The 13324-nt window shown below is 40.5% G+C and overlaps 1 pseudogene; it reads left to right on the top strand.

Moving 5' to 3' along the window:
- Positions 1-12638, top strand: part of LOC103900898 — a 14895-nt pseudogene extending 2257 nt beyond the window's left edge.
- Positions 12639-13324: the final 686 nt, after the last annotated feature.

The following is a 13324-nucleotide window of genomic DNA, read 5'->3' as shown; positions in this document are numbered from 1 at the left end:
GGCATTGGTCAGCGGGTGGTGAGCAATTGCATTGTGCATCACTTGCTTTGTGTATTGTTGTTGTTGTTGTTGTTGTTGTTGTTATTTTCCCTTCCTTTTCTGTCCTATTAAGCTGTCTTTATCTCAACCCATGAATTTTACTCTTCTCCCCCCACCCCAATTCTCTCTGCATCCCACTCGGCGGAGGGAGTGAGCGAACGGCTGTGTGGTGTTCAGCTGCCTACCGAGTTAAACCACAACAGGGAAAAACTAACAAGGCCTGTTTGATCTGAACAGGCCATGTTGTAAGCTCAGAACACAGCCTAAAGCTACCAGAGCACAGGTAGGATGACAAAACCATTTGCTTAGAGAGCTGGTTTTCCCCTGTCTGCCACTGAAACAAATAGCAGTCAACTCACAATCCTCCTGGAAACCTCCTGCCAGAGAATAGGCACCATTTTGGAAAGGGCTTCTAACCTCCATGTCCTAGAAGGAAACTGGAGCAAGAGGAGGATCATACAGCAGTCAGTCCCACCAGGACAGATTTGCAATGAGAAATGGAGTGGGATTTAGCAGAACTGAACAGAAAAGTGAAACTGATGGAGCACAGTGTTTTCTCTTAGACATACAGCAGATTAGGTCACATTTCTGCACATTTCTTCATCAGTGCTAACTAGTTCTGGCTCTTTCATCTTGTGCTTTACAGTTTGAGAGCTACAGAAACTCTGCCTTCCGCAGAAGTCACAGGCCAGTCAGCAGGAAACGTTGGATGCAGGACAAATACAATTCTTGGGTCTTCTGCTTTGTTACCGCTCGCACCCTGGAAATTGTGTGGTCGAGAGCCATTGACACGTGCCTCACATGTGAGCACCTTCTGTTTGCATTTCTCTGTTTTGCCTCACAAATACAGTGATTTTAGAGTGATGTCACTTACTGTTATTTATTGGCATTGAACACTTCAAACTGTCACTTGCAATACATAATGCAAAGGTGAAAGTTACTGCGTAGTATCCCTGTGAGAGAGGTACGTACTGTTGGCTGTTAAACAAGGAGAAGGTCATGGCACAGAAAGATTTAAAAGCAAAGCTGGCTCCATTGAATTGAGGGAAAAGATTCCTTAGATTTCATGTGGTGGGTAGATTCTTAAAGACTTGATTACGCTCAAAACAAGTTTATCAGAAGATTCTGCATCTATGAGTAAAGATCCAGTTTTCTTGACTTCCAAGGCTGGGCTTTAAATAACTGCAGTATCATCCATTCTGTCTCTTCCACATCTACCTGTATGTTGTGTAGGAAAGACTAGGAGAAACTGAAAGTCCTGGAATTTTCTTTTCAAGTTTGTTTTACAATATGTATCTTTTTCAAAGTTGCACACTTCAGCTGAAGTGCAAAGCAATTGGAATTCTTTGGCATGTCACCTTTGCTTGCCTAGTGTTTATTTTGTGTTTATTCCATGCCCTCAGTGAAAATAGAACTCACAAGGAAATAAATCAGAGATTCATCAGTTTTACTGGTGTGTAAGTTCAGTGTGAATCGCCATCTAGTGTATATTTAAGACATAGGTTAATTACAGAGACTGTTTTAAATCAAGGGGATAAACAGTGTCCTAAGTGGCATTTTATTTCTGTAAGCAGGCAAAGTAAAATATAAAATTTACAGGAATCAAGAGATAGATATTTAGAAAAGGACTGGCAAGTGAAAGTTTAGAGAGGAGATATGAGATTCATACATCAGCTGACAAAGTAGAGGACAAAGATTATCATGAAAAAACAGTGCACAATCTCTTTGCCCAAAAAGGAGGAACACCTACTTTAAGAATCACATAAAATAATAAACAACCTATTTATTCAAGCTGGTTTGCATTAATTTATCCAACATCACAAACTAGACAGCATCCAATACCTGGTTGTTTTTAACTGTATTTTCTTTCATTTCAGATGACTGATTCCTGTTGGTGTGCATCTGATTTTTTTCCCCACTGTCTGATAAAACATCATTTATTAGGAGAACATTTATTAAATCATGGATTCCTTAGTGTTTGCGGATTCTCAGGTCACCTTGCAGATTATTCCATGGATGCAACAGGCGGCTTACATCTCGGATTATTTCGTATTATGGCTCTATAAACCAGTGTAAAAAGGAACTGCCAGAATATTTCAACTTTGCAAGTGATGTCTTAGATGAGTGGTTGCAGCTGGAAAAGGTAGTATTTTTCTTTTACTTCATAGACATTGGAACAAATCTTAGATTATACAAATCAATTTTCCTGATGAATACTGGATAATATTAGCGGCAGAGCAGAATGCACTATTTTGTTTTCTTTGTCAGAAATATAGGCATCACTTTAAGAGACTAGTTGCCAGGGATTATTTGCTTAGTCTGGAGTTATTTTGGATTGAAATTAAACCTTTTAAGGATTGTCTTCTTATTTTAATGTCTTCTGTTGCATTCTAGGATGGAAGACAAGCAGCAAATCCAGCTTTTTGGTGGGTAGATGATGAAGGAGAGGAGGTGAAGTGGAGCTTTGAAGAGTTGGGATTTCTGTCTAGGAAAGCAGCTAATACACTTTGTGAGGCATGTGGTTTGCAGAGAGGAGGCAGAGTTATAGCCTTGTGTTCCTGAATGGTGGTTACTGAATGTAGCCTGTATCCAAACAGGTGAGTAACCTTACTGATCTCTTGGATGCAGAAAGAAAATAAATAGAAGATACGAAAAATATGCTAAATTAATTTGAAAAAAATGTAAACAGGAATATACTGCTGTGCCCTGTACAATTCAGCTTTTGCATAGAAGGAGAATTGGCAGCACTCACACAGGAACCAAAGCAACGTTGTACTAGGTGCTGAACAGACACGGCCCAGTTAAACGGCATCCTCAGCTGAAGCCAGTGAAGGTTGAATGGTTACACTCTAAGGCCAGATTTGACCAGATACATTATCAGTGTGGACAGTTTTAATACAATAAGTTATATGACTAGACTGGTTAATAATTCAATACAATATTTTTTTGCTCTGCTGTTACAGTTTTGCAAATTCTTAGGAAGAATTTGACCCATTGCATTTTTAGACTGCTAAACATCCATGATGGAACAATTCAGCATCAACAGGGACATGATCGAGTATTTTTGTCCCAGTTTTAAGCTCTGTGATTCTTGCAGGCTAAGACTCAGGGAATCCAATTCTATCGTATCCAAGATTTTCTGGACTATGGCATGGGAATATCATTCAGTATCTCAGTGCCTCAGTATCCCAATTGTAAAATTTGGTAGACACCTCTGAAGGTGCAAGAAGACTGAAATCAATCTGTAGGTCAAGTCTATTGAAATCCTTGGGAAAAGGAGGTACAGAAATGCACTAAATTGATCCCCCCCCCAATGTGATTTCAGTCACATTGTACTCAGTATCCAAACTTATGTTTGTTCACATTACAAAATGAATCCAAGCTTGAGGGATATGTTGACTGGGCAAGCAATGTGTGTAAGCTACCTGACCTCAATCTATTTATCCCATATCAGAGGTATTAATTCCTTACTGAAATGAATAACGGCTTTATTCCAGATGTAAACATAATCCAAATGCTGGCCTTATTCATATATTTAAGGGGATGATAATCTCAACATTTCCTTCCTGAGTTACGAATCATGAAGGCAGTGCTCAAAAACACTTTAAATCTAGATTGTACTCATGATCTAGATACCTTGAATATGGATGACACAAAACTCAACATCAGCGTTGCTGGGTTTGGAGGGCTTTCAGAGCCAGGTGATCCCCGGTCATTCCTAGGCTACAAATTCACCCAAGCTCTGCCTTCAAACATGAGTTATACTTGACTGCTGTTTCTCAAAGAATAAGTTTTTGGCAAGTAGCTCAGCTTTTCTATGGCTGGGGTCATGTCCTGTGAACATAATAAAGAGAAATGGTCAATTTTCTAAATTGCTTGTTGCTTTTTTCCAGGAATTGTCTTTATTCCAGGAACATCCCAATTAACAGCCAAAGAAATCTTACACCGACTCCAGGCTTCGAAGGCCAAGTGCATCATTACCAATGATACACTGGCACCTGCAGTGGAATCTGTCATGCCTAACTGCCAGTTTCTGAAAAGTAAACTAATTGTAGCCAAAGGGAGCAGAGATGGGTGGCTGAACCTCAAAGAACTCTTTGTGTGAGTATCCAGCTGTTTTACCATCATCCCTGTGAGGTGAAGGAAGCTGTATCAGTCAGGTGACATTCCTGAGTTTTGGGATTAATTTCCAAAATACAAATGAGTTGCATTTTTGCATCCCTCTGCCGCCAACTCACTATAATCACTGCATTAAGTACAAATCCCTCCAACATGCTTTTTGGGAGCTGTATTCAGGTCTTTCAGCTTCTCCTTACTCAGCAGCTTGACAGCTTCTAAAAGCTCTCAGCTTCTACTGTGATCACAAGACAAGCACACAGACTACTAATCTTGTAGTTGTTTTGTGCTTGTCTTCTAGAGCGCAGCCTAATGCCTCTTGAATTCAATGAGAAGATACCCATTGCCAGCTCTCGGTGCTCAACTAACATGGCATCAGTTATTTCTTCCCTTGACTATCTTGATAGCCCAGACAATCTGAATTGTTCATCAGTCTCTTGAACCTAAATGGTATAATACGTGTCTAAGACCACCTTACCCTGGCATAATAGCCTGAATATGGTCCCCATTGACTTCAGATTGGGAGATGGTACGTGTCAAGGCAGAAGTTGTTTTTGAACCTGCTGTTCCATAACAAGCACCTTGAGTGCCCTTGCCAAATAGTTGTAGACAAAGTCACTGAAATATGCTGTAGGTGCTCACATCTTGAAAGTTATGGCATACAGAGCACACTTCTGACTAGCAAAATGTGCTTGCTAACTCTTACCTGTGGTATGCGATGCATCTATTTATTTAGTGAGATCGTATAGTTTTGGGCCATTTTCCTGTTTATCTCCTAAACCTTAAAAAAATACTGCTTCCTTTGTGAAAAACTACATGTAGTAACTGTCATATACTATTCCTTCTGAAGGGTGAAATCTGCTGACCATAAAAGTGTCAAGACAAGGAGCCAAGACCCAATGCTGATCTATTTTACTAGTGGAAGTACAGGCTCTCCAAAAATGGTGGTGGAGTCCCACAGCAGTTATGGCATCGGATTTGTAACCAGTGGCAGGTACACCCTGCTGTTGCTCCCAGTGTCCTGATTAAGTGACATGATCACAATTAAATTGAAAATGTGACCGTAAAAACTCCAGTAAATGTAGGCATTTCATGAGTGTAGGATCTTGCTTCTTCCTCACCTTTCCCTTCTCACGGTGAAACCCTCGTTATTAAAAGCTTCTTGAAGACTTAGTTGAGATCATCAAACACAGTGTTCTGTTGCTCAGAGGGCTGACTGCGGAGTAGCAATGATAGCGTCCTTCTAGCAAAACCAGATAAAGTCAAGTGCTTTAGTATTATGTAAACCTTCCTTGAGAACCAAAGCAACCTTGGACCATAGCATTATACCTTAAAAGTTACAGTTCAGTTTGAATCTGTAGCTTGGCACTGATTTGCTTTCATTGAACATCTTTCTTTTATTTATGCTTCCCAAGGAGTGAGAAATCTGAATGAAAATCAAAGGATACATTTCCCAAGGCATTCTGAGTTGGAAGTTGGCGGTATAGAGTCCGTAGAAGTAATTTGGTTAGTTTCCTAGAGAAATAAGCTGTGATTTAGCTGATGTCTCTAATCCACAAGGTGGGGAAAGCCTACTCCAAATGATCTGTTTGGTTTTTGATCTAGATTCAGATTCTACAACTCAAGCCAAGGATGTTTTGCACTGTTCAGGAGAAAAGCAAACGCTGGAAATGTTAAACAGGAGGGAATGAAGGGAAATAAGAGAATGTTTAAGATTCTCTTCAACTCTTAAAAACTTTCTAAAAAGCTGCACTTGTTGACACCACATCTTCTAATGGAAGCCTCCTGCCCTTTCCTTTAATTATGCTGTGACCTGTGCCTGAGTCTCTCGCACTGTATGAAGCATTTTTTTCATCTCTGCTTTATCATCAGGTACTGGATGAACTTGCCTTCTTCAGATGTAATGTGGAATACCTCTGATACTGGCTGGGTAAAGTCAGCTCGGAGCAGTGTTTTTGCACCATGGATCTGTGGATCATGTGTCTTTGTACACAATATGCCACAGTTTAAATCAGCCATTATTGCAGAGGTAAGCGTAACAGTTTATACTGTAAGTTTTATTTCCATTTTGCATAAATGAAGCAAACAAGTTGGGCCCCAGTGCATAGGTACCCACTGCTCTGTAGCAGCAGTACTTCCCACATCCCAAGCAATCATCCCTCCCTTTGGTGCCCAGCAAGCTAGAGGAATAAGTGTTTTCCCTCCTGGTTAGGCCATGTGACCATGGCTACAGTGTTAGAGGAGATGTGGTGAAAGATGCAGGATAAAAAGAACTCAGGATCACTGCTGACTTGTCCCATACTTAGCCTAAAGCTCACTTCAGTTATGGACTTCCAGCTACTTTGGGCTCAGGGTGAGCATGGGCCAGTAATCAGAGTATGGCATAGACCTGAATCAGGGCCCTGTTGTCCTGACTTTTCAGTGAGTTGCCAGAATGCTTATTCCTCCTCTCTGCCATTTCACAAAACCAGTCAGCTGGCCTATTCTCCTCAACATTGGCCTCTTGTGTGGAGAGGAGACCCAGACTTCCCCAAGAATAAAATTGGAAAAGCTTTGGTTTTATCCGTTATCACTTAGCCTTGAGCCTGGGACACAATTGCCTTGGGAAGCAGAAAACAATCTTAATTGGAACTACTACTCTCAGTGGTCATTCATTTACATGAGTGATTTTTGTTGGACAGAAAGTACTGTATTTTCTACAGCAGTGGGACTGACTGGTACAGCCACTCTGCAGTCAGGACTCATAGTCACCAATCCATAGTCATTCTCTGTGTTGAATGTGTTGCATTTTTAGGGTTTTCATTTTGCAGACATTGAGCGCATAAGTTGTATTAATCACCTGCACATTTACAAGGTCAGACCCACCATTACATCTTCTTTTCAACAAAATAACTTTTTCTAGACTCTCAAGATACCCCATCACTGCCTTTTGCAGTGCTCCCACTGCCTGACTGCATGCTGGTCCAACGTGATTTGAGCAGGTACTGCACATCTGTCTGTTGCAAGGGTAGCAGAGAGAGGCTGGGATATAACGCTGTGACAGCTCTGGCTGTTTAGTTCCTTATGTTACTTAATTTTTATCAATTAAAGGAAAAATAAATAGCAAAATTTGCTCTCAGAAAAGAAAGCTATGTTCTGAAATATGAGAATAACTAGTCACATCTTAGGCCATTCAGGCTTCAGGAATGCGTCTTTGAAAAGACAGCACAGAGGCAACAAGTGAGATTTTTTTGAGTTGTTACTCCCTCTGAACTTATGGTTCACAGTTAAATTTAAGTCAAGGTTTCAGACAGCACTGGATCAGGGAATTACTGGAGTACAGTGGAGTTGTTTCCATATACTTGAGAATGAAGTGAGCAGTTAGAAGCCTTTCACATGCTGAAAGTTACTTGGCAGCTGTTCCCACCAGTTGGTTACACTGTAAAATACTCAGCTTATGACAAGTAGTCAGTGTGATTTGTAAGGAGTTTTCACATCTTCAGTAAGGTACTTACTCTTCCTACACAGGTCTTTCATCCTGACAAAAGCCAACCCTGGTTTAGCAGAGAGCTCAGGCTCTGTGTTCCTATTCAGCCTTCCTTTTGCTCTAGAAAATTCTCAGTGTCTTATTTGATCTTGGATGTCGGCACATAACTCAGCGTTCCACAAACATCTGATGTGCTTGTTCAGATTTCTCCTTTCTTGTCAGTTCTTCCAAGAAAACACCTTTGCTCACTCGTTTTTCCAGCAAAAAAACCTACTTCCAGTGACACAGAGATAAACCACATTATCCTCAGTGGTAACACGAGCAATCTAGGAGTCCAATCCAGGACTGTGTAACAGGATGATTATTGTCATTTCCAAAGTAGCTTGTTAAGCTTTAGGCGTACTTACTTTGAAAGTTGAGGGAGGCTGCCCAGGTAAGACCATTCACTGCTCTTTTCAGAAGTTAAGAAAATTATTTCATTTGCTATTCCTCTCAAGCTACAAGTTCACGAGTCTGAAACACTGTGTATCTGGAGGAGAACTGCTCAATCCTGAAGTGATGGCGAAGTGGAAAATCCAGACATGGCTGGATATCTATGAAGGTTATGGCCAGACTGAAACAGTGTATTTGCATTAATTCTTGCAGTATGCCCTTTCAAAGGTAATATCAGAGGCACAATGTGCTTGATAAATCAATGGAAAAGGTGAGAATCGTTTAAATGAACTTTTTTAAAAAGAGGCTATATATAATTATATAGTTCCAAAATCAACTAGCTGCATATTTTAACATTTATAGGAAATACTATGAGAACAGAGTTCAGCCCCCGGCAAAAACCATGCTAGAGATTACCTCAGATCAAATAACTTGTAGTAGATCCCTTCATCATCTTTACTTAAAAGGCAAAACTAAAAAAAAAAAAAAAAATTTGCTCTGGGTATCAATTTGGCCTGTCCAAGGTTTTAATGAAAAATATTAAATCAGTTCACATCTCAGACTTCTCTGTAAGTGAACGTTAACGAACCTATTAAGAGTCAGATTTCAGGCATTCTCTCCTCTTACCCTTGATACGGTCCCAAGTTAATTGTCCCATATTGAAATAAGATCTGTAATAATTTCACATCTGCTGTCTTGCAAATTCAAGTGTTTGCAGAAGAACCCACTGGCTCAGACTGAGCACAAGCAATCTCATTCCTCAGGGCTGACCTGAAATGCCTCTCAACCCCTCTCTGATGTGTTGGAGAACCACAGTGCTTTAGTCCTGATTCAGCCCTTGTCACGACAAAGTCATGAAGAGGTGTTGTGCCTAATGCAAACAATAATGAAGTCTACAAGTTGTTGCAAAAATTTTAAAAAAAAAAAATCTATTATGCAGGTGACAATATATGCCAATATGAAAGGAATGGAAATGAAACCTGGCTCTTTGGGAAAAGCTGTTCCCCCTTAAGATGTGCAGGTATGTTGATATGTCACATGTGAGCTCAGCTGCAGTTGTGGGTACAAGAGTAAGGGAATGCTGTCTGTATCCCTTCTCTGTCCTGCACTGTGCTATAACAGATAATTCACTGAGCTAATCAAAGCAATAATGATACGTCCTTTCTGCAGATCATAGATGACTCTGGGGCTCTTCTGCCTGCAGGAGAAGGCAGCAACATTGCTGTCCGAGTTCAACCAACTCGGACAACCAACCATTCTGTCTGTTCTCTGACTACTTGGTAAGTCTGAGTTGGTCTGTCTGTGCCTGTTGAGAAGCTCAAGAGAGACCCAGGGCAAAGTTCTGTTGACTTACCCAAGGAGCCGAATTTCATCCAGGATCTTCACAAGGTCTCACTAGGTGGCTTGAGGGCTTTGAGCCTGATCAGTACATTGTTCTGCTATTCCAGGAACAGACTGACTGGCAGAGTATAGCTTCAAGATGCAACGTGAACTAGTGGGTACCTTGTTCCAGACCAATGCCTGGCAGTCGCCATGGGCTTCATGTTCAGTGCATCACTCCTTTCCCTTCCATTCCACTCCTATCCTTGGTTAAAGATTAATGAAGGAAGCCCATAAAGGCTACTCTAATACATCGGAAGCTCAGGGAGGCTTCCAAAGAGCACAAGTATCTTATTCCCTCATACCACTGTCAGAGGTACCCGCAGATTGATCTTTTAAATCTGTAAAAGTTACACATTCCAGCATGCACGTATCTCTGGTGTCAGAGAAACCCTTTGTACAGCTGCCTGTCACGCAGACGATGGTGCACAAGATCAACAGCACAAAGACAAGCTACAGCACAAAACCCTCAAGTGTAGATGATCACATGGTTTTGTGGAAGTGGCATACCTAATCTAGCGTTACTATTTGAATGGGAATGCTCTACCCACTGAAAGCAGAACAGGCTTAAAAAAGCATGTCAGAAGAATGGCCGTTTTGGTTCAGGTCAAAGGTCCATCTAAGCTAGTATTCCGTCTGTGGTGGTGCTGAGTTGTAGTACATACTTAAGAAAACACTAGAATCGGGCAAATATAAAGATATTCTCCACTGCATTTGAACTATCATGTTGAATAAGCTTTGGGGAACCTATCTATGTGCTTAATCCTCTTCTGAACCCCCATAATATTTGGATATTTGTAGCATCCTCAAACAACAACTTGCACAAAGTAATTGCTCATTATGTGATAAAAAACTTCTTTTGGTTCAGTACTATTACTTCGATTTTTTGTTATGTCTTCTGTTGTCAAGGTGTTTTTCCTGTGTAATCTAGACCTGATAGATCAATGTAGATAATGAAATTTTTCCTGTAGGTCACCTCATTTGTGTTTTGGTCTTGAAGGTTGGGGTAAAAAGTTTCCATTGACAGGAGGTTGTTGTGGCAACCCCCTGCAATGATAAGTTGTTTCTCTGAAGAGAGTGGGTTATACATTTTAGTAATTTGCTGTGACGGATGGGCATTCTGATAGAGCAGGCCTTTTTTCCCTAGAACATGTATCCATATATACACAAAAGCTCTTTTCTACCTCTCACATATTTCCACCACAAAACTGCTAATTAATACAGCTCTGTTTTTTTTAATTGAAGACATAAAATAGTATTGAACATACTCATTTTGAGAACAACTTAAAAAATTGTCTTGATCATTTTTAGCACGACTGCAAAGTAAATGCATTACACTTCTCTAACAGTCGGATACATTTTTTTAAATGCTTGATTGTTGTCAGGATAATCCAGAGAAAACTGCCTCTGTGCGTGGAAATTTTTATGTCGCTGGGGACAGAGGGATTATGGATGAAGAAGGATACGTCTGGTTTGTTGGAAGAGCTGACGATATAATTAATTCTTCTGGGTAAGTCAGTTGGTTTTAGATTTGCTCATTTGCCTGTTAAAATTCAATCTGGAAAGACCAACTGAATGGCTAGCTCGCTACGGCTGTCATTCTGCTTTTTCTCCTAGGTATCGCATTGGCCCGTTTGAAGTCGAAAGTGCATTAATACAACTCCCTGCAGTCTGAGTCAGCTGTTGTCAGCAGTCCTGATCCAATTTGAGGGGAGGTAAAAAGAAAAAAAAAAAGACAGAGAAAGAAATGCACTTTATTCTAAGCATCAAGTTCCCTATATGTACTAGGCTTCCTTGGAATTAAATATGTTGCAGATTTTTGAAATTAAAATGGGTTAAAAAATTTTAAAACCATACCTTGACAGATCTTAGAATTTCAGAATTATTTCCTTGTTTGCAGGGTTTGATGTGGAAAAAAAGTTTGGCTCTTCAGACTTATTGTGGCATCTTTTTGTCTAAGAAATAGAATTCAGATTATTTATCTTTTTGTTACTAAGCCCAGGGTGGCAATGATACCCAGAGTGTTTAATTTTTCTTTTTATATTTTTCAACTTTGCAACATTTCTTTGAGCCCTGGGGTGAGATTTCCAGCTGGGTTTTTTTCTGTTCTACAACTTTTTGAAAGTTTAGTAATGTATAAAGTTAAGGAAAAAAAAAAGTGGAAAAACAGCAAAAAATCCTATGCTGCAGAATATGTCCTTCATAACGTCGCATTCTGTAATAAACAGCCAATGAAAAGGGAAATTGAAGAAAAAACTCAAATTTTTGCATTTCTGATTTTTGATACTCAGTTTTGGCAACAAATTTATCCCTTTATTCCCACATCTGGAAGTTGATGGAGTGCCTTAACTTTTGTGGCACAGGTAGTCAAAGCCGCCATTGTTTTAGCTCCTGCTTTTGTATCGCATTATCCAGAAAAATTAACTCATGAGCTTCAGCAAGAAGGTGACTGCACCTTACAAGTATCCGAGGAAGGTAAGTACACCACAAAACGAGAGGTCTTCTAGCTGTATCAAAAATTGAACAGTTTTTGTCCTGCCTCGGCTTCTTTTCAACTGCATTCTGACAAACACTCCAACCTTACTTAAATAAAATAACATAAAAGTAAATTACAGGGTCTGTTGCAGCGGTAGCCTTGGGTTCACTGTATGTGCTGGAAAGGCCCCAAAGGGAGGAACTGGTAATGTAACTTATCTTTATCAGGGTCCAGTCTTCCTTTCATGAAATACTAGGGTTTTCACGGCGACTCAGATGGGCAAGGCGTTCAGCTCTTACCAGTTCCTCCCTTGAGCTCTGTTCAGACTCTCACCCAAAGCAAAGGGGAAATTCCTGCTGGCATCAGAGGGGTTGGAATCCATCCCTTACAACCAGGAAAGACACCAGTAACTCCCTGTCCTGACAGCTGAAGCACCCATCTCTTCAGGATTGTGGTACTTGTCCCTGCAAGTACTGCCCGTGCAGTCAGCTAAGATGTGTTGTAAGGAATTTCACCATCCCAGCCCCAAGCTGTGCAGCTTCCCATCTTTTTACCCCAGCCATAATAAAAGTGTGTCTTCCCTTGCACCTGGGAGATTAATCAGAATGTATTTGGCTGAAAGTGAGCATTTTTGCCTTTCAGGTGGAGTTTGTTCAGGATCTGCCAAAGACAGCTACTGGGAAAATCCAGAGAAAGGTTCTAAGGAACAAAGAGCGGGGAAGAGTATAACGTGATCTGGAAACTGAGGAGAGAAAATTTCCATCATCCGTACCAGCCTTAGCACATCACACTTGGCATGTGATCATGACCCATAGGAGAACATATGGAAAAACAAGCTATGGAAAAAAAAGGAGATAACACTCATATGGCTTGAGGGTGTGTGGTATTAGAACCACTTTTGCCATCGACCTACAAATTTTCAGAACGGAGAAGGTGCAAGTAATTAAGAATGAGGAATGGGGGAGAGAAGGGACACATCCGGGAGCTTACAAAGGTTTAATTTTTTTACTGGAATTAGTATAAACAGCTTCCTTTAAAACAAAAAAAAAGTGTAACTACAACATTTTGATAATTACAAATAAATGAGAAATTAATAAAAATAATCTTTGTCCTGTAGTGGGTATCAGCAGCGAAGTGATATTCTCTCTTCAAAAACTATCACTGTAATATTCCCACATTCTTTCTGAGTGGAATCATAGAATCATAGAATAGTTTGGGTTGGAAGGGACCTCTAAAGGTCATCTAGTCCAGCCCCCCTGCTGTGGGCAGGGACAGCTTCAACTAGATCAGGTTGCTCAGAGCCCCGTCCAACCTGACCTTGAATGTTTCCAGGGATGGGGCATCCACCACCTCTCTGGGCAACCTGTACCAGTGTTTCACCACCCTCAGCGTAAAACATTTCTTCCTTAGATCTA

This window comes from Aptenodytes forsteri, unplaced genomic scaffold (assembly GCF_000699145.1).
Source record: "Aptenodytes forsteri isolate BGI_AS27 unplaced genomic scaffold, ASM69914v1 Scaffold84, whole genome shotgun sequence".
Taxonomy (NCBI): Eukaryota; Metazoa; Chordata; class Aves; order Sphenisciformes; family Spheniscidae; genus Aptenodytes; species Aptenodytes forsteri.
Note: the sequence above shows the minus strand (reverse complement) of the source record. Positions and strands in the feature narration are given on the sequence as shown.